This window comes from Marmota marmota, unplaced genomic scaffold (assembly GCF_001458135.2).
Source record: "Marmota marmota marmota unplaced genomic scaffold, marMar, whole genome shotgun sequence".
Classification (NCBI taxonomy): Eukaryota; Metazoa; Chordata; class Mammalia; order Rodentia; family Sciuridae; genus Marmota; species Marmota marmota.
The window spans coordinates 905,182-925,670 of record NW_025999869.1 but is presented as its reverse complement, the minus strand read 5'-3'; the positions used below and the strand labels follow the sequence as shown (position 1 = coordinate 925,670).

Genomic DNA, 20,489 nt, shown 5'->3' with positions numbered 1-20,489 from the left:
CAGTTGCAGAAACTGCAAATGAGGAGACCCAACTATAAGCTCTTCTCTGAAGACAATTTTCTTTTCCCCTCGCAGGGTCAACCAATCTTTCCTTTTTCTAAAACCCTTAATTATAGCATTTATTCATTCACTCATTGTTAGTCAGCTTTCCATTGCTGTGACAAATACCCAAGAAAATCTCCAAAAGAGGAGGAAAGGTTGATTTTGGCTCACAGTCTAAAAGGTTTCTGTCCACGGTGGGCTGGCGCCAAGGCAGAGACATCATGGTGGCAGATGCAGCAGAGAAGAGCCGCTCAGCTCACAGCAGCTGGGAAGCAGAGAGAGAGGTCAGGGAGGCAGGCCAGGGACAGTACCCAAGGGAATGCCCCTGCAGAGCCACACACTTCAACTAGGTCCCACCTCCAACATCTTCCCCCATCTCCCTATTGTCCACTCCAACATCCATCAATGGATCAGTCCACTGGTGAGGGCAGAGCCCTCACAGTCCAGTCACTTCCCACAGCCCCACTCTGAACATGGCTGCATGGTGGACAAGCCGTCAACACAGGAGCCTCTGGGAGATGTTCCGGATCCAGGCCATATCACTCATCCAGGGAACACTGTCTGGCTGTGGGGAGACATAGGAACCACGCTGACAAGGCCCCTGATCCTTCACCAGCGAGGTCCTGGTGAGGTAAATCAGACAGTAAGCATGTAGATAAGTGAAGAGACAATAATTTTAGACAGTGACAGATCTGTCCATTAGAATGAAAAAGGGTGCCATAAAAACCACCAGCAAAGTGTGACTGCGTTAGATAAGGTGGCCAGAGGTGACCACTCGGAGAAGGCAGCATTCAAACAGCCACGGGAAGCAGGAAGAGCACTCCAGGCAGAAAGACCAGCTGGCACATGGCCTGTGGTCTGTCCAGTATGGGCTGTCCCAGGAACACAGAGGACGCCATTGCAGTTGAGGCCGACTGTGCAATCAGCTTTCTGATGGTGTAGCAAATACCAGAGGAAAAACTTCAAAGGAGAGGAGGCTTGTTTTGGCTCAGGGTTTCAGTCCATGGTCCGCTGGCTTGTTTTTGAGCCAGTGAAGGAGGCAGAACATCATGGTGGAGAGGGCATGGTGGGGCAGAGAAGCTCACCTCATGGCAAAAAAAAGCTGGGAGCAGAGGGAGAAAGAGTGAGAACAAGAAGCCGGGAGAGGCCAAGGACAAGAAAAATTCCTCAAGGGCATGTCCCCAAGGACCTACTTCCTCCAACTACACCTAAGGTGTTTACTACCTCCCAGTAGTGCCACTGGTTGGGGGACAAATCTTCAACACATGAGCCTTTGGGGAGACATTCCTGATGTAAATTATAACACATGGAGAGAGGCAGTGAGTGCAGAGACAAGAGGACCAAAGGAGGGTCTGGTAATCTTGGGGAGGGGCTCTCCTGGCAACTGGAAGGAGCTAGATTTCATTCAGATTACAACAGGAAGTGACGGGAGGGGTGGAAGCCAAGCAGTAGAGACAGAATCTGATTTACACTGTGCAGAGGCCTCGCCTGCTTGTGAACTGCAGGTGGGCAAGAGAAGAGACCGAAAGACCCACTTGGAGGCTCTTCATTCATTCCATGACGTGTGACTTGGACGTGCTGCAACAAGAGCCTCCCTCCCTGGACACTGTGGGCTCAGAGCTCTAGGGGACTGTGTGTGGCCCTTAGTCTATGCATTTCAATCCTGCACAGTGCTGGGTCACATGGTGACTGAGTGGCTACAGGTGGCACACCAAGCTGCAGATGCAAGTCTACAATTTATATCCAGCTGAAGCTTCTTGGTTTGCTTTTCTTCGCCAAGCTTCTGCAGAAACTCCCCACCCACATATCAGATTCGCCAAGCAACTAGGGGCTGCCCATCTGACCACCTGCCACCCCTACAGTAGGCTGCTGCCCTGAGCCTGGCACAGCACCCTGGCTGTCCTGCTGACAGGCTCCCCTCACTGAGGTCTGTGTTAGCACCATGGCCTTCACATCCTGACATGTAGGTCATGGGTGCCCCCACCCAAACCTCCCACTTTCTCACCTGGAAAGTGGGTGTTATTTTCCCTACCCCCAAATTCCCTCTTCCCAAGACTCACCTCCCTACTTTCCCATGCACCCTTCCATCAGAACAAATCCACGGGAGAGTTTTTGGAGTTTTCATGGAGTTTCCTTTAATAACACCTGGACTCATTGACTTTTATGTGCCCACCATCCTCTTGCCCTTTATATTTTAAACCTCAGAATTACCCTGGCCTTTCCATCAAACTAGTGCTTTTCTCCCTCCTTGCCTGATTCCAGCAGCTGGGACCCGGGCAACTAAGGTAAGGGGTGCAACTGATCTCTGGGCCTAGGGCCCAGTCCCTGTCCACCAGACCAGTGTCTGCACAGGTGGACGCAGGTCTCAGGCCAGGGTGTGGCCCTGGGTGCGGGGCATGTCCCAGTGCAGTGGTGGGGAGTGGGCAGGAGCCAAGAGAAAAAGCGAGAGCTTTCAAGGCGGTGTGACGGCAGGAACCAAGAAGGGAGCGACACGCAGGGCGCACGGAAGGAAGTCCAGGAGAAAGGAGCGAAGCCCAGGTGGGCGCGCTGGAAGCGGGCAGAGGAGCACGTGCGTGCGTGTGCGCGGCGGCGGGAGCGAGCGGGAGGGGGAGGCGCGCCCGCGGGAGGCGCGCTGGGGGCGGGACGAGGAAGTGGGTGCGAGGCGCGGGGCGCGGGCTGTGCGCGTCGCCCGCTCCCTCCTTGCCCCGAGCGCAGCGGCGGTGCGGGGCCCAGGCCGTGCCGATCCGCCCCGCGCAGCCCCAGGTAAGGTGGCGACGCTGCCCGCGGGCCTGGCTCGCCGAGGGTCGCGGGGGGCGGGGTGGCGCTGGGCGCGGCGGGCGCTGGGGCCACCTTGGGCTGCGGCTCCCGGTCCCCGCGGCTGTCGTGGCCCCATCTCTAGCAGCGCCCGACCTTGGGCAAGTGCCTCCTGCGCCCGGGAGTCTCAGTTTCCTTCTCTGACCCTCGGGGATCGTGGCCGCACCCGGTCGTCGCGAGCCAGGGGCACAGCCTGGGATCCGGCACAGCAGGGGATGCGGGTCAGTTCTGCCTTGCTACCGCCCGCCCAAGGGTAGATTTGGAAAGTCCACTTGCGTGGAAAGTCTCTGTTTTGTCCCCGGGTCTGGGCGGTGGGTGGCATTTTCCCGGGGCGATGTGTCTGTGGGAGCACGGATGGACTCTGCTCTAGAAATGCCAGCGGAGGGCCCCCGGCTGGCGGGAGGGGACCTCCTAGTTTCTCAGGAATCAGAACACTGGCCTTGGTCCTCCCGGGCTGCTTAGCCAAAGCCTGGTAGCCAGTGGGACAGCGTTCAGCTGGGCGGGACTCCTCCCAGGGCATCTGGAGAGGGATTCCCCTGTGAGAAGAGGCGGGCAAGTGGCTTCCCCTTCGATTCTTCTGGGCCCCTTAAGAATCCCAATGACCTTGAGCCTGTGAGCCTCAGTTTCCTCCCTAGTGACAAGCTCCGTGTTAACGCCCCGTTTGAGGTGGTTGTGAGGATAAGGAGGTGGGGCTGGAAAGTGCTTGTGAGCTGTGGTGTCCCCGGGTGGCATCTGTCACCAAACTTAAGTGACCCTAGAGTCCTCACGTCTCCAGGGAACTCATTTGTATGCACCAGGTCCTCTTTGTCTCCCTTGCCAGAAATAATAAAGGGGTAGAGCTAGGGGTCACCCAGTTAAGCCTGAAGCAGGACCAGGGAATGGGGTCCCAGGACCTCACTCCCACCCCATTATTTTCCAGAGGCTCATGCTTCTGTAAGGCAGGACATCTCTCAGATGACAGTTTTTGTCAATAGTTGCCTTCTTTTTTTTAATTTTTTTTTTTTTAGTTGTAGATGGACACAAACCTTTATTTTATTTATTTGTTTTTATGTGGTGCTAAGGATTGAACCCAGTGCCTCATGCATGCTAGGCAAGCGCTCTACCACTGAGCTACACCCCCAGCTCATAGTTGCCTTATTCTAAGAGGAAGTCATGAATTCCTGTCTATTAATGAGCTCCTCATCCCTGGAGTTTATCAAAGGCAATTGAATATGTTACATTTCTTGACATACATGTTGCTGGGGTAAAAGAGGAATTGGAAATCATGAGAAAATAACTTTTCTGAAGCACCTGCTCTGTGCAGCTTGGTGCAAGGTGTGTTATGTGTATGGTGTTGGCTATAATCATCACAGCAACCCTGGGAAACCAGTGACGTTGAACCCCAACTTACAGATGAAGAAACTGAGGCTCCTGGAAGTAAGTGACTTCCACATGGTTTCATTGCTAGAAAATTCCCGCTGTGGGATTGGACCCCTGTCTGCCTGCCTCTGGGGTGTTTCTCATGTTACCATGCTGGCCTCCAAAGACGACTAGTAAAATGCATAGCACAGGGCCTGGCCCCTGCGTGCACCTGATCAGCGTTGGTTTCTTTTGCATGTGTAGGAGGAAGAGCTGCCACATATGTGGTCACTGGCAAAGGTGAGCCTGAAGGCTGGCAGTGGGCCGCAGGTTCATCTGCCCAGGGATTTCTTTAGGGGTCTGGAAGGAAGGAAGGCTGCTATTCAGTACTACGTAGGAAGCTGATGTCAGGCTGACGGGCCGTGTTTTTCCTTCCTCCCTTGTCCTTGTTCCAGGTAACATGGGTCCATTAGTCTCAGCCTAGATTGGTTTCCCTGGGGTCACTAGCATGCACTTTCTGCTCCCTGACCTAGGCTGATGACTAAGGAAGTGGCCCTCCCAGCCGACATGTCCATGGGGAAAAAGGGCCAGCTGTGGTCCTTCTCCACCAACACCCCAAGGAAGGAAAAGCAGGATTAAGGTCCAGTCCCAAGAATTTAGCTTATTCTTGGGAAAGAAGTTCCCCGATGATGGGAGAAAGGCTATCTCAGCAAGCCAGGGAGGTTCCTTTGCCAAAAATGTTTTAAAAGAAGAGTACATCCAGATGAAGTGATGGGGATACAAACAAAGGCTCTTTCAGTTGCCAAGCTACTCATCCACAATCACAGAGTGACTGTAATGCCCGACAATAGGGACAGCCATGGGCTACTAAAACTGGAGAGTTTTCAATGCTTATGCATTGGCATATATATAACATGGTCACCCCATACTGTGGCAAGAGTTTAGACAAAAGACAGGAAGGAAATCGGCTGAAGGTTAATGGTGTTTGCCTGTACGCGTTAGGATTATGGGAGATTTGTTCCCTGGGCTTTGCAGGTTGGATTCAATGAGCATGCGCTTTAATGATTAGCAGACATAGACCTGTCTGCTGCTAGTGCTGAGGTCTTGATGGGAGAAGGAAGGGGGGGCTTGCACAAATGAAGTTGCTGTATGGTTCTATAAAATGGGCACCCATTTTCTGAGGGCCTCCAGGTCCATCGTGGAGACCAAATTGTCCCTAGGGTGTTTGCCAGATTGAAATATTCACCTTCCTCTTATCTCTTGTCTGGTTTCCTCTAATTCTGATGCATATTTTATCCCATTGTCAGTTTGATAATAGGGATCTGAGACTGTTGCTCCGCTGCTCAAAACTAGTCCGAGGCTCCCCATTCCCCAGTGGGTCAGGTGCAAAGTCCTTATAGCATACATGGCCACCATGGTCCAGTCTCTGCCCTTGTTCCCTCCAGCTACCAGCTGTGGGATTGAACCTCTGTCTGCCTGCCCTTGGCTGGTCTATCTGCAGAGGTCTGTACCCAGCTGTGCTCGTACGCACCTCCCAGGCTCCCCCAGGCAGCTCCTCTCACCCACAGCGCCCTTCTTTGCTCAGTGGTCTTCCTCCTCCTCCTTCAACATCCTGTTCAGATCTGCTCCCCAGGGTCCCCACAGGTGACAGTTTACAGCAGAAACATCTCTGTGCTGTGGAGGTGAAGAAAGGGCTCCATGGTGACCTTGAAGAGCTCAGCTCTGTGCTGGGTACTGGGGCCCAAAGGTCCCTAAGGTGCTGACAGGTTGATGGAGAGTGACATGGACAGGGTCCTTAGATCTTGGCTCAGGGTGTTTACAAAACTGAGAGACCTCAGGGGCTGCAGACAGTCCCAGAGTGATAGCTGGAGTGGTTCTGCAGGGAAGAGCAGGGGCTCCCCAAGGGGGAAGCTAGAACAAGGGTTCTCAAGTGGGGGCCACTTGTCAACACCTGGAGGTATTTTGGATTGTCATGATGGGGAGGAATGTGCTGGCATCGTGGAGGTAGGGAGGCTGCTAGGCATTCCACAGGCACATCAAAGAAGGAGCCCTGTCCAAGATGGTCCTGGTGCTTAGCTTCTGAGCCTGGGTTAGAAGAGAGGGACCTTCCTGGCCTGGGGTCGGCATGTACCAGGAAGCCACAGGTATTCACTAAGTGCTTCCTATGCTGGGCACTTTGGTCCTGTGACTGCCCTGTGGGCCACCAGGCCTCCCTGCTTCCAGAATCTCTGTCCCCATCAGCAACCAGGGTGATCTCTTTTTTTAATCATAATAGGTTTATAGAGATGCTCTACTGTAAAATCCACCCTTTTAAACTGTGCAGGTCAGTGTTTTAGCATCTTCACAGAGGTGGGCAACCATCACTGCCATCTGATTTCCGAACATTTTCCTGTGACTGTGAGGAGCCACCCTCCCGGTCCCCACTCCCACCCAGCCACTGATCTATCTCTGTAGATTCATCTCTTCTAGATATTTTGTGCTGATGGACTCATATGACATATGGCCTTTTGTTAGTGGCCTCTTACCCCAGAATGATGTTTTCGAGGCACATCTGCGACAGGGTACATAGCCCTGCATGCTTCCTGTGGCTGACTGTATTACATTGCAGGGGTCACTCAGTCCACACCTTATTATCCTTTCATCGGCTGTCGGGCTTTGGGGGTGTTTTCACTTTTGATTTTGCTGCAAACACTTGTGCACAGGACTTTGGGGGGATGTATACATTCATTTTTCTTGGGCTCATACCCAGGGGTAGAAGTACCCACATGGTGAATCCATTTCCTGCTCTGAGCAGCTGCTGGACTTGCTTCCACAGTGGCCGCACCTTTTGCATTCCCAGCAGCCCTGCGTGGGGCCCTTCTCTGCCTCCTTGCCCTGCCTTGGCACTGTCTCCCGTGTGACGGCCATCCTGGCATGTGGGAAGTGGTACTTTTGTGGCTTTGGTTTGCATTTCCCTGGTGGCCGGTAAATTTCAGTGTTGTTTGGTGTGTTCATTGTTCAGTCCCTTCTCTGGAGAACTGTCTGTTCAGAGTCACCTTCTAAACTCCCTGGTGTCGTTCCCTAACTTAAACTGAAATGCGAACTCCACAGAAGTCTAGAAGGCCCTGCCCCGTCAGGCACTGCCCGTGATGGTGGCTCCGAGTCTGTGCTGGCTACCAGCCTTCCCAAGCTCATCCCTGTCCAGTCCTTTGCTTTCTGTTTCCTCTGTCCAGCACTCCTTTCACACAGCAGCTCCAGGCTCGGCCTCTTGGAGGCCCCTCTGGCCTTCCAATCTCAAGGGCCTCCCCTCAGATCCTCTCTAGCATGTGTCAAAGTATCCTTTGATCCTTTTTCCTACCTGATAAGACCTTGAAGTACTGGTTTCCAGGCATGGCCATCCCTTCCTTTCCCTGTGGGACCATGGGCAAGCTGCTTCCCCTCTCTGGACCTCAACTGTCCCATCTGAAAACCACAGGGGCCATGATGGCTGATCCTAAAGGGACTTTCCAACTCTGCCTGGTTTGACGCTTCATGACAGCCCAGCCAGGAGGGCACAGGCCTGGACTGCCACAGTGAGAAGAGGGTGGCTGGCACGAAGTTGGTCACGCATTGGACCAGGCAGCATGGCCAATTGTTGCCAGCCCCAGGGGACAGTCTCTAAGAGGACGTGGCAGGTTTGACCTGATTCCCAGCCTCCAGGAACAGCAGGGAGGATTGCAAACACCCACGCCAGCAAAAACTGGACACCTTGGTCACTTCCCGCTCCAGGATTGTCCTCTTGTAGAGAATAATTGTTTGACCTCCAGACCCTCTGAGCCGCAGAGCTATCCATTCACACATTCAGTCATTCAACCAGCACTCACCGAGGCTCTGCTTGCAGCCAGTCCTGAGCAGTACACAGAAGACATGGGGGAGGATCCACCTGACACCTGCCAAGGACCCTGTGGCGGGGGGAGACAGCAGTGAGCAGCACGTGCTGCCTGGAATAGTGCAGCCCTTCTGTCCTTGGAGACCCGAGTGCCCACTGTCCTGGGGGAGTCACCATCCAGAGCTCTACCGAGCTGGGTTTGGGAGTTCCACTGGTGGGCAGAGTGGCTGGGTGACCCAGGTGAAGGAGCCTGTGCAGAGACACAGAGCTGAAAACCTCCAGGTGTGCTTGGGGCATTCGGAACAAGTAGGTTTTATCTGAGACCCCGGGCAGTGGGAGGGGTAATAGAGAAGTCCACCGGGCAGAGATCTCCAAGAGCCCTCACTGCCAAGTTGAAGTTTGGATGTTGTCCGGGAGGCTGTGGGAGCCACAGAAGGATTCTAGCCCCACATAGAGATCATCAGGTTTGCAGGTTTTAAAATGCCCTTTCTCCACACATGACAGGGGAGGAGAGGGCAGAGCCCTGGCTCTTGCCCTTCACTTGGAGCAGGGTTCAAGACCAGAATATTGCAGCTGGAGAGAGGGACAAAGTCAAGAGCTGCTTGGAGAGGCCCGACTATCTCCAGCGGTGTGGGTTGCATGCAGGGAAGGCGTGTAAGTAGTAAAGGAGAGGCACAGCTGCCGTCGGGCTCCACGACTGCAGAGGCTTCCTCGGAGCCGAGCCGTGGGAGCTGGCATTTGAGCTCGGCATTTTCCAAGTGGCTGGAGATGAGACAGAGGCAGCAGGGGAGGGTGGTCCAGATGCTGGGATCTAGCCGTGCAAGAAAATGGGCAAGAATCTGCAGTTAAAGGAAGAGGGAGACTTCTGGATACCTAGGGGACAGAGCATGAGTGAAGAGGGGAGGGGAAACTGAGGCAGGAGAGTGGAAAGAGGGTGGACACTCAGTGGAGTTTGGCTGTTAGAGCCCAGAGCAACTGCAAGGCCACTACCTCTCGCTTTTAGATGCAGAACATTCAAGAGCCCATAAGAACCCATAGCTAGAATCTGGCAGCTGTGCCCTTACCACGCCCCCAGGTCACAGATAATCACATCTAGCCTGGGTTCAAGCAGAGGGAAGTCAGTCTCCCCCAGGCAATGGGCCAGTGCGTTTAATACCAATCAGATGCAAAATTCTCAAAGCAATAATGAAACTGCAGAGAGGGGTTAGAAAAGGAAGACTGAATCCTGGGAGCTGATCTGGCTCTGCAGAAACGGGCAAAGATCAGACAAGCAGCTAGCAGAGAATTTTACAAAGCCTCTAAGATATTTAAAAAAAAAAAAAAAGCCAACATTTTAAATGAGATTTCGTTGAAAAGTTGGGACATTATATTTTAAAGCCAAAAGATATCATTTCATATGCAGATTTCCAGCTTCTCTTGGAAAACGTGGCCACTGAGGGCTCTGGGCCCACAGTGAGCACAGCTGTGTAGTGGCCACCCCTCCGGATGCGCCCTGCACCCACGCCATAGTGCAGATGACACAGTCTCTGCACAGCCTGCTTCATTTTTTCTGCCTGCCAGACCTCTGACCTTGGGACCCTGGGACCCAGGACCCTAGCACCATCCTCCTCCTTTCTACCACCCTGGTACCCAGACCTGGGCCAGAGGGACCCCTTACCCTGTTGTCCTCAAACTATTCCAGAGAGTGTCAGTCACAGAGGCTCTGTGCAGAGGGTCGGGTTCTAGAGCCTTGTGTGGCTCTTTGGAAGTCCTTCCATCCATAGCCCCCTTGGTCACAGCGCACACCAACAGGGTCGGTCAGGTCCACAGTAGAGACCCCAGTTGTCGTGATTCAACCCAGAGCTCCAGTACAGGGCCCCTTGTTTTGAGGTAGCACCTTTAACAAAAGGAGCCCTTTCAGAAAAATGCTGCCTGCTCCTGAATCTTCATGAGATGGTCAGTTGTGTCTTCCCAGGTTTCAAGTGGGTCAGACCTTTGTGTGGTTCAGAAGTGCAATATGCAGAGGCCACCCAGAAAGGGCTCACTTACCTAGGCCCCCACCTGCCCAGGTCCCCACCTCTCCCCAGAAGGAAATAGCTTTTGTTATCTCATTGGGGAGAATCCTCCCAGATTTTCTTTATGAAAATACAAGCAGAAAATGTATGGTAGTTCTCCCCATCCACAGGGGTACACCCCAGACCCCAGCCAGGGCCTGAAACTGGCAATAGCACCGAGCCCCATGTATGCTAAGCTACATACCTATGATGAAGTTTAATTTATAAAGTAGGCACAGTAAGAGATTGTTAATAACAAGAAACAGCAATTACATTTTTTATACAGTTTTTTCTTTTGGTACTGGGGGTTGAACCCAGGGGCACTCGACCCTTGAGCCACATCCCCAGCCCTATTTTATTTAGAGACAGGGTCTCATGAGTTGCTGAGCATTTCACTTTTGCTGAGGTTGGCTTTGAACTTGTGATCCTCCTGCCTCAGCCGCCCAAGCTTCTGGGATTACAGGCATGTGCCACCGCACCTGACTACAACAATACAGATTTAATCAGATGGCCATCATCACTGCTCTCGTGCTTTGGAACCATTATTAAATAAGCACAACCACGGTGGTACCCAGATGGTGGTTCTGATAGTCAAGGACATCTATTAACAGGTATGTAGAGGACACACTGGATAAAGGGATTATTCATTTTCAGTATAGGATAGATGAGATTTCATCCTGCCATGGCATGCAATTTAAAAATTAAGAATTGTTTAGTTCTCAAAATTTCCATTTAATATTTACAGGCCGTGGTTGGCAACCGGGGACACAACACTGTGGGTAAGGGGGACTACTGTATTTTATTTATATTACTTGATTCGTATTATATGTGTATGTCTGTGTATTATTTTTGCCCCAAAGAAAAGAATATTCTGCACACTGTTCAATTCTTATGTGTTGATTTTTAGTCACAGTAGAATTAACTGTCAATGTACAAAATTTCAAATAAGGAAATGTGCAAAGACGATAATAACAACGGGTATCAGTATCCAAAGAAAATTATTATTGCCATCCAGTCTTTCTAGGCATAAATTTTAGTGGCTGTTTTTCTCCCTGCTGAAGGTTTCCAAGCTAGAAGTTCATAGTTACAGTCATTTTCTATGTACAATTTGAGTCCTGCTATTTTTTTTTAACCTGAATATAAGCATTTCCATTTATTATATCATAGTTTCCAAGATTGGTGGTGCCAGCTGTCTACTGTTTCCACTAAGACATAACTCACTCCGCCATCCTCCTGGTTTGGAACATGGGGGCCTTAGCAGCCCGCAGCTCTTGTCCTGAGCACAGAGGAGCTTGCCTTTCTCACATGGCTAACTAGAGCTGGGCTGAGTGAGCGGGTCCAGGAAGCCAGACGTCTGGGCCAGCAGCAGAGAAGCCACTCTGGCCAGGGACTGGGTAGCCTGGGTGTGCACAGGGATAGGTGGCTGCTGGGGGCACAGCTGAGGCAGGGGGTGTGCATGAGGTCCTGGAAGGACAAGCAGCAGGCCAGGACGCCCAGCGGGCAGCTGGAGGAGAGCAGGCGCCCGTGAGTGCTTGTGCCACCCCAGCAATCACTGAGTGCCTGACAGGTGTTCCTGGTGACTCCTCCCATCAGTCAGGCGACATAACCTGGGGACGACCCTGACTTTCATTCATCCAGGGGACAGGTCTGAGGCAGAGAGACCCCAAGCCATTGCTCATCATGGAAAGGGGGCGGGCCCCCAGCATAACCTGGAGGCTGGTTCCAGGAGAACCTTGCTCTTACCCCTCTGGGCCTCTCACTTCCCTGGGAGGTTGGGACTGTCATCCCCATTTGCAGGAGGAGGAGTGAGACTGGAGGCAAAGCCACTGACCCAAATTGCCCAATTGTAAGTAGCAGGGCAAGGGTTGGACCCACAGCAGCTGCTGGAAAAGGTGCTTCTTCCACGCAGCCTGGAGGCTGAGCTGAGGGTGGGGCCAAGGCAGGGGAAGAGCTAAGACTCTGCCACTCCAAGGTCGGAGTCCTGTGCTGGCCGAGGGTGAAGGTGAAAGGCAGCGTGGGGGGAAACAGCCAGGCCTGGGGCAGAGTTGTCCCCACGTAGAGAGTGGGGTAGGAGAAGCAGGAAGTCCAGATGTCCCCAGAGCAGGAGGGACAGCGAGGGCAGGGCTCACCCCAGGGCAGCATATAGGGGCAGAACAGCTTGTGCAGGTGCTTCTGGGGGAGAACCGCTCTGCAAAATCTGTTCATTATGGACGTTCCCTGGGTACATGGCGCTGGGCACAGATAGAGAGGAGCCCTCCCGTCCCCTTCTCAGGCTCAACAGCTTGGCCAATTCGCTTTCACCCATTCCTACCTCCACGTCATCTGGGTGTGTGTTCGTTCTCTTTGAGCGTCTAGAGTTGATCTGTGACATCAGGGGTTGTAGCTCAGGGCACCCACCTAGCCTGCACCAAGTGCTGGGTTCCATTCCCAGCACAGCAGAAGCTCAGCGGAATCTGTGGCATTGAATCATCTCAGGGTTCGTTTCATGACTCCCTTTCTACTTGGTGGCTAGCAGAATTACAGGGGGACCACTCACTCCTCAGTGTAATAGAAAGTCCAGTCTAGGCTCAAGGTTTCGCGATTGTCTCAAGATGGCCTGGTGGCTGGGTTCAAATCAGGAGCCACACAGGTTCAGGTGTCCTATTTGGGTGCTGGGACTCTGAAAGGATCCTTTCCATCCTTTCACACAGTGGTACCAATGCCACCAAAGCCTGTCCAGGGACTCAGCTGGACCTTGCCAGCCTGAGTAAACATACCCAGAACACTTACGTTAGCCTGTAGTTGGGCAAAAATATCTAACTCAAAGCCTATCTCATAATAAGGTGCTGAATATCATCTGAACATGAAGACAGAATGCTTGTAAGGGTCCAGCCTTCGCACACTGTCCAGCTGAAGATCCTAATGGACCATCATAAATTGGGGCCATCTGTAACTGGAAACCTAGATGTTTCCATGAAATCTCCTGATGACTAAATGCTGTTGCTATCTTCAGAGGTCCTGAGCAGGGTGGGACCCAGCAAGGCTCTTCAGCAGGTTGAGCTCCGCCTGTGGCTTCATTGTTGCATCCAGATACTTAACAACTAAGGGAAATGTCCTTGCAGGTGACCCGGGAGGCCGTGGGCCATCCATCTGGAATGCTGGAAGGGAATTCTGTACATGAACAATCACTGGGTTCCTTCCTGTCCTCAGTCACACTAGTAGGTGATCCAGAGGTCCCACAACCCCACCCCCTGCCTCTTACACTCACACACACACACTTTCTCCCCCCCACACTCCTCTGGGACCAGCAGGTGCCTGCAATACTGTAACAGCCAGGCTGCAGATATAACCACCTACCTGCAGCAGAGCCCCCAGTGCCTGGAACCCATGGAGATTCTGCATCTTTCAGGTGACAGCTTCACCCCACCCCATCAGTAGCCCCAGACCTGCCACATCAGGAAGGCAAAAGCCACTTCCAGGTGGACAGCTGCCTGGCCTGGCCTGCAACTCACTCTGCTAAACCCTGCCTGGACTCGGGGGGGGGGGGGGACGCAGTGCTTTGGAGCCCCCTCTGTGAGGCGGTAGGCAAGCCGACTTGGACCCTCTGCCTGTAAACTCACACTTGCCTGGCAGTGGCCGACAGAGAAGTGAAGAACTGCATCTGTGGTGCTGGTGACGGACACCCAAGTGTCACGCAGGAAGCTCGGGGAGGACGGGAGTTATCCGTGGGCTGTGGCCTCTGTTGAGAGGGCTGGTGGGCATGAGGCGATGCCTGGGCAACTGAGGGGCTGGTGTGGCAGAGACCCCTGAGCAGGGGAAGAGAAGTTTGGGAACTGATCCCCTGAGGCTTTGGGGGCCGCTGTGCAGCTTTCTCAGCAGAGCTGAGGAAGGGCTTACTCAAGGGAGTTTGCAAAGGCTCTTCCTGCCTGCGACCTCAGGCCCTCCTGGCCTTCACAGTCCTCTCTCTGTTCCCCTCTCAGGCCCAGCTCTGTGACCACCTGCCACCTCCATTACCCTGCTTCCTCACCGACTCCTCCTCCAGCAGAGCGGCCCCTACACCATTCCTTCCTCCCATTCTCTCCCCGGCTGCGTTCCTTAATGGTCTTGCCCTTCCGCAAGGAGCCGCCATTCCTCCCCTTCTCACCTTGTCACGGGACCGTCCAGCCGCCAGGCTCACCCTGACACAGCACCTGGAGCTCAGACTGTGTCAGACGGGGACCTATGTTTCCTTGGCCTGTTCCTTGCCTCTCCTCAACAGGAAAGGTGGGACCTACACCTGCATTTCCCAGAGGAGACCAGAGCATGGCCTGGGAGAAGAGGGCCATCTATTAAGGAGCCGCCACGCTCCCCGCCCTGCCTGTTCCCCCCACATTTCATCTGCAGCATGGCAGGCTGCAGGTGGCGCCTGTGGACATCTGGCAGAACAGCCTCAGAGAGGTGCAGAGGTTGCCCAGCAGCACAGCAAGAGGCTGCTAAGCGGGCATCTGGGCCTGGCCGGGCTGGCTCCTCTCCCACTGCAGTGCTGGGGTTCCCAAGTGCTTCTTCCAGTGTGAGCAGCCCTGGGGGTCCCTGGATGGATCTGGGGGTCAGTGACACAGATGTCAGTAAGGGTCCAATCACACAGAAGCCCCCGTTTCCTTCTCCACTTAAGCTACCCAGTGGGGCACCGAGAATGTGTAAGCGAATGATCATGGGTCCTCCAGCCCTGGAGGGCAGGCCAGTCTCCCATTCTAATGAGGAGAGGGTGGGGCTGGGCCCTGCAGGCAGCAGTCCCTAGGGAGACTGTGACTACATTGGTTGTGCTTCAACTGTATTTATTTTTAGGGTGACCTACTTAAGGGAAAGTGATCCTGGTGTTCATTGTAATGATCAAAGTCCTTTTACCACAACTGCAACCACTAGAAGAAAAAAATCACTAAGTTAAAAACAAAACAGGACTGGTGTTAGGTGAATTTGAAGAACTGGGAGATTTTAGGGTTTGGGGAGCATGAGGAGTGGGACAAGGTGAGATGTCAGGAATCGGAAGCTGTGGGCACTGGGTTCTCCTCAACTCCACCAGCTGTGTGGGCTCTGCGGGCCACACTTGCAAAGTGGGCAGTACATTCATGCTGCCTGCTATAGATTGTCCAGGTCTCCAGGTGCCGCCGTGACAAGAAGGGGCTGGGAAGGTGGGGGAGGAGCGATGGCTAAGATAACCCTAGGTGCAAATGGCCCTGGCAAGAGGTGGCTGTTTGCTGCTGATAACCTTCAAGGTGTCCCAGCTGGCCAGGGTAGCAGGACTTTGGCCCGTGGAGCAAGCTGTGCCTAACTGCAAGGGGGACCCTTAAGGAATGAGGCTGAGAGAGAGAGAGAGAACAGACAGGAGAAAGGAACCATGCTGTGGGACAGCTCCAGGGCCCAGGCCTGTGAAGATCACAGTGGTGGAGGTGACCTAGGGACAGGATGGCAGCATGGCTGAGGGGACTGGATTGCAGCAAGGTGTGTGCTGAGTTCTGCAGCACTGGCGAGGGATTAGGGCCTGTTCTCCAGGCCTCCAGGCTTGTTCACAGACCTGCGCGAGTGTTTACAACCAGACCTTAAATATAAAAAGAAAACCACAAAATTGCAGCAAGCAGTAAGCATCCAGCTGCACATCCACAAAGGCAGCCCTGGACCAGCTTATCCATGGCAGCCTGTCCTGTGCCAATCGTGCTTTGTGTGGGCTGGGCATGAGTTGCGATGTATTCGCCTTGCAGAGGGGTATGGCTTCCAAGAGAAAGAGCATGGGGTGGGGTGCTGTACGTGTCTTTAAATGATGTGGTGCTGGGCAAAGACTTTGTAAGAAAGTCAGCTCCCTGTCCATGGCATTGTGCAAGGACAGCCAGATGCCTGTCTCTGTGGGACACTGCAGAAGAGACTCTTGAATACGAGGGACCATGTGACTGACTTCTCCCCAGAGGACTTCTGGTGCAAGGCCCTTCTTTCTCACTGGTACTTGTACTGTAAAAGATCTCACCACCTAACTCTGGGCTGGAGAGTCCATACCTGTGGGGCAGCAAGCGCCCGGACCTTGCTGGGCAGAGGGGTCCCACCAAGGGGGCTGCAGTGTGGGCACAAGACGCGCTTGAGGACAGAAGTAATACCCAGGCCTGGCTTTGGGCCTGCGCGGAGGGTCGGGGAAGGAAGAGTGGGACCACCCTGCTGGGAGGCTGGCCCTTTCTTGTATAGAGTAGCCTTCACCAGAGGCTGTTCCTGCCTCCAGGACTTTGACCAAGTGTTCAGCCCACTGTGTATGAGGAAGAGGTTAGAAATCTGCAGCCACAAAGATTAAAGACGCCCTGGAGTGTGGTGGTGAAGGAGGAAGTATCCTGTGCTGTGGATGCAAAGGCAGCCTGTGTCCGTTCACAGGGGTTGCTAACTACACAAGGCTGAGGCAGGCAGGCCTGGGTCCTGAGTTTTCCTCCTCCTGCTCTTGAGTCTTGGGGTTCTGTGTTTTTCAAATGGGGGAGATGAAAGTCCCTTGCCTGCCAGTGCGGTGGCAGAGGTTAAATGAGGCGGGACGCTTAGCACCCAGGCCTGCCTGACTCGAAGTCAGCGTTCCCGTCTGTGCCAGTTCCTAACAGCTTGTCCTTGCTGAGAGCTGGCTGGCAGGAATCAAAAGGCGGGCTTCCCTTTCTGTTGCCAGTTCCCTGGGTGACCAGGGTCAGCTGATTGAGTCCCTGCTGCCTTGGAGCCAAGTTCAGAGTTTCCAGATCCATCCCCAGATCCATGTTCCTCCTGAGAACCAGCTGAGAGCTCAGCAGAAGCCAGGTCACCGGGGAATGGCAGGCATTGCCCTCTGTACCTAACAACAGAGCAGGCTCTGGAGGGGCATGGCACGGTCGGAGACCAGGACAGTCTGACGGCAAACCTCTGCAGGGACGGGGGAGAGGCGTGGCCCTGGAGGACTGTGAGCTTGGGGCAGAAGACCTCCTGTAAAGGGCTCTTGCAGGTGAGGACCAGGGGCCAGCCCCAGCTGGAGCCCCTTCCAACCGCATCCTAGGGCAGCCCGGGGACCCACCTTCCGTCCTCTGTCCTGCACACTGCCCCTTCCCTTCTCCTGGCCAGCTGTGCGGCTCTTAGGGTTCGAGTGAAAGCCACTTCCACAGGATTAAAAGATGGGAAATTTCCCAAAGGGAATGTGGTCCCCCAGCCCCTGTCCCGCCACCCACCCGTGGAGACAGCCATCGTACACGTCCTTTCCTCCCCAGCCCTCAGGTGGACATGTGTGGCTGCCTGGGATGTGTGGGCTATGGTGTGCAAGCCTGACAGTCAGTGGGGGTGAACGCGTGCTGGACCTCCACTCAAACCGCCTCCACGCCGTCACATACATCTACTGCCCCTGCGCAGAACTCAGCTGCAGTAAAGAAGCACTTTTCAGGTGGCCTTCTGCGTCTGTCCCTACCCCTGCAGGAGGCGCTGCACAGTGTGTCTGCCAAGCCCACTGCTGCCTCCCCCAGCCCCAGCACAGCGCCGCACATGCCTGCAGCACACACAGGTGCTGTTCTGAGTTCAAGGATTTGGACACTAAAAAAGTCACATTTGGAGAGAGTGAACCACGGGCCTGGTCCTGGGGTTTCTCTTCCTCTACTGTCTTCATGTTCATAAATAGAAAGTAAAGGAGGACTTGTCACCCTGACACCTGTCAGCCAAGGTCACAAAGCACAGAGACTGTCCACTGTCACAGCCTTTGTCCTCAGCCCCGGGCTCCCCTTTGTGGCTCAGTGTCTGTTATTGGAGGGTTAGGAACAGACCACCTGCTTCACAGGTTGGCCAGGTGGCCCGGCTAAAGGTGCCCTCAGGGAAGGCCAGCCTGCATTCCTGCTGCACGTGACCCCCCTGGAGCAGCTGCGTGTCTTGGAGGCTGAGGGAGAAACCCCATCAGCTCAGCCTTCACCAGCCTGCCCGGCGGTGGCTCATGTATGGTGCCGCTTCCCCGTGTGGGCTGTGCCTGGAAGTGAAGTGTCATCCACAGAAGAGAAACTCCATTTTACTTCCCCCTGAAAAAAGGAGCCCTGGACACAGTCTGACCAAATGGGGAGACACCAGCCCCTGGTGGTTGCTGTTTCTGTGTTCGTGCTGTCTGGGTGCAGAGAGCAGCCCTCTCCTGGGGTGTCCTGGAGGAGCAGTGGGGGCAGCGGGCCATGGGGCAGGCCTGGGTGGCCCCCTGCCCTCCAGTCCCCATACTGTCACTGGAGGCAGGATAGGACAGAGGCCTTCCTGGCTCACCCTGGCTCAGCTCCAGGCAGCACAGGTTCTGATAGCGAATCACAAGGACCCACCAGGAGGAGGGTCCCCTGAGGCCCTGAAAACTCAGCACTGTGCCAGTGCAGTCGAGGAACCCCCTTCCTAGCCCCTGCTGGCGGTGGGGCAGGTGAGAGCTGGAAGGAGAAGGATGGAGAAGCCACCTCTGGAAGACTAGAGGAGACCACCCGAGGCCACCAGAGGCCAGGCTTGCCAGAGAAGCAGGAGGGAGGAGGGTGTTTCTGATGATGGGCACGGGACGCCAAGGTGGAGCAGGATGGGCCTGCCATTCTCAGGACCAGGACCCTCTCACTGGGTCATTTAGCTATTTCTGGAAGCGTTGTTTCAGGGCACAGAAAGTACCCCAGGCCCACAGGCAGAAGCGAGGCCAAAGCAGCAAGACCAGGTCACCACATACCAGGCCAAGGACAAGCCAGCTAGGATGGGAAGAGTCCAGCAGACTTCGGCACACAGAGCTGGCATGGCCAGAGGGGATCAGCTCATGTCTGCAAGATGCACGGAGGCCCTGCTGTGACTGCCCCTAAGTGCAGCTCATGGAGGCCACCCCAGGTGAGATGCAGAGCGAGCCGCCTCGTCACTACTGAGGCTGCAGTGGCTGATGACGCCTTTCAATGGAGATAGGAAATCTCCCTCGCGGGTAATGGAGAGGAGGACCTGCTCTTGAGAAATTCTCCAGAAAGTGCCTTTCTGAGGGCGCTAAGGCAAGATGGGAAGATGCAAGAGGAAGTAGTGAATCGCACACCCACACAACTGCGGGCTGCGCCAACAGGAAGGGGCTGGGCGAGTGAGTGTCTTTTCTCATACACACACACACACACACACACACACCCAAAAGAGTGGAGAAGGCCATTGCCAAATCTGTGTGACAGGAGGACGAGATGCCATGCACGCTGGGTTATTTCTGTCAGCTCTCCAGAATGCTTGGAAATGTCTGATGTAAAACACTGGGGACATTAGAGACACCTCTCACCTACCACTCAGACGGACCTCCAGTGCCCAAGATCCCAGGATGAGCTCCACTTAGAGGATCCCAGCGTAGGGAAACAGCATGCATATGTATACACACTACCTGTCCCTATACTCCTCCTGTGACAGAGACCAGAGGGAACGGGGGAGGGATGGAGGGAGGGAGGGGAGGATGGGTGCAGGAAGGAAGGACTGAGGAATGGGTGACAAGGAAGACACAGGGATGGGGGTATAATGTGGAAAGGATCCAGCCCCTGCCCTAGATGGTTCCCTCTCCAGTGTGGGGACAAGACAAAGCCATGGTAACAGTACAGAATGGCAGGTGCTCAGAATCTAAGTGCAGGGGACATTGCTTCTTCCTCCAGCGTCTAGGAGACTGTGCTGAACCATAGAAGGCCAGGAGCTGAACTGAGTGTAGGCAAAGGGGCCCCAGGTGTGGGGACGGCCAAGGCAGAGGCAGGAGAGAGAGGCTGCTGTGCCCAGGGGTGCTCAGTTGCCTTAATGGTGAAGCTGGGACAGTGCAGGAGTGTTTGGTGAGAGGCAATTGGAAAGAGCTGGACGTCTGCTCTGATCCAAGAACTGGCATTAAAAACAGGTCAAAGGAACTGAACTGAGTGTGCTGAGCAGGTTTCCATTGCGATGACAAAGTACCTGAGATAATCAACTTCAAGGGGAAAAGGGTTTATGTTGGCTCACAGTTTCAGAGGTTTTGTTCCAGGGTCCCTTGGCCCTGTTGTGGCGTCCCAATATCCCTTTCAAGGGCACACTCTCAAGACCCAGTTTCTCCCACTGAGCCCCACCTCGAAGGATCCTGTACTTCCTAATAGGACCACGCCGGAGACCCCGCCTTCCATAACATGGCCTTTGGGGGACACTTGTCCAAACCTTAGCCATGAGATTAAACCCAGGCTGTGCTGCTAATTGGGAGTGTGACGTCACCTGGTCCCTGTGAGCCTTGCTCTCTTGGACGTTGTGTGGAGTGGATGACTCCCCCCCCCTCCCCTGTGAGGCTGCTGTGCAGGTCAGTCATGTTTAATATGCATGTGTACTTGTGCACTATCCCTGCACTGATGCTCCCAGTATTTCCATTTCTTGCCACTTGCAAACCTGCCAGCACAGATGTCCTTGCCCAGGGACTCCTGTGTTGGCTTGCATTGCCACATACTGGCTCCAGAAAGAGTGGGCTG

General features: G+C 54.2%; 1 protein-coding gene across 3 annotated transcripts in view; it reads left to right on the top strand.

Moving 5' to 3' along the window:
• Nucleotides 1–2,661: 2,661 nt before the first annotated feature.
• The window catches only part of Hrh2 (histamine receptor H2), a 41,441-nt gene continuing 23,613 nt past the window's right edge, over nucleotides 2,662–20,489 (top strand). For all 3 annotated transcript variants that reach the window (XR_007351956.1, XR_007351958.1, XM_015492603.2), the window contains exon 1: nucleotides 2,662–2,805. The gene's annotated coding sequence lies outside the window, so the exon portion shown is untranslated. The remainder of the gene's footprint in view (nucleotides 2,806–20,489) is intronic.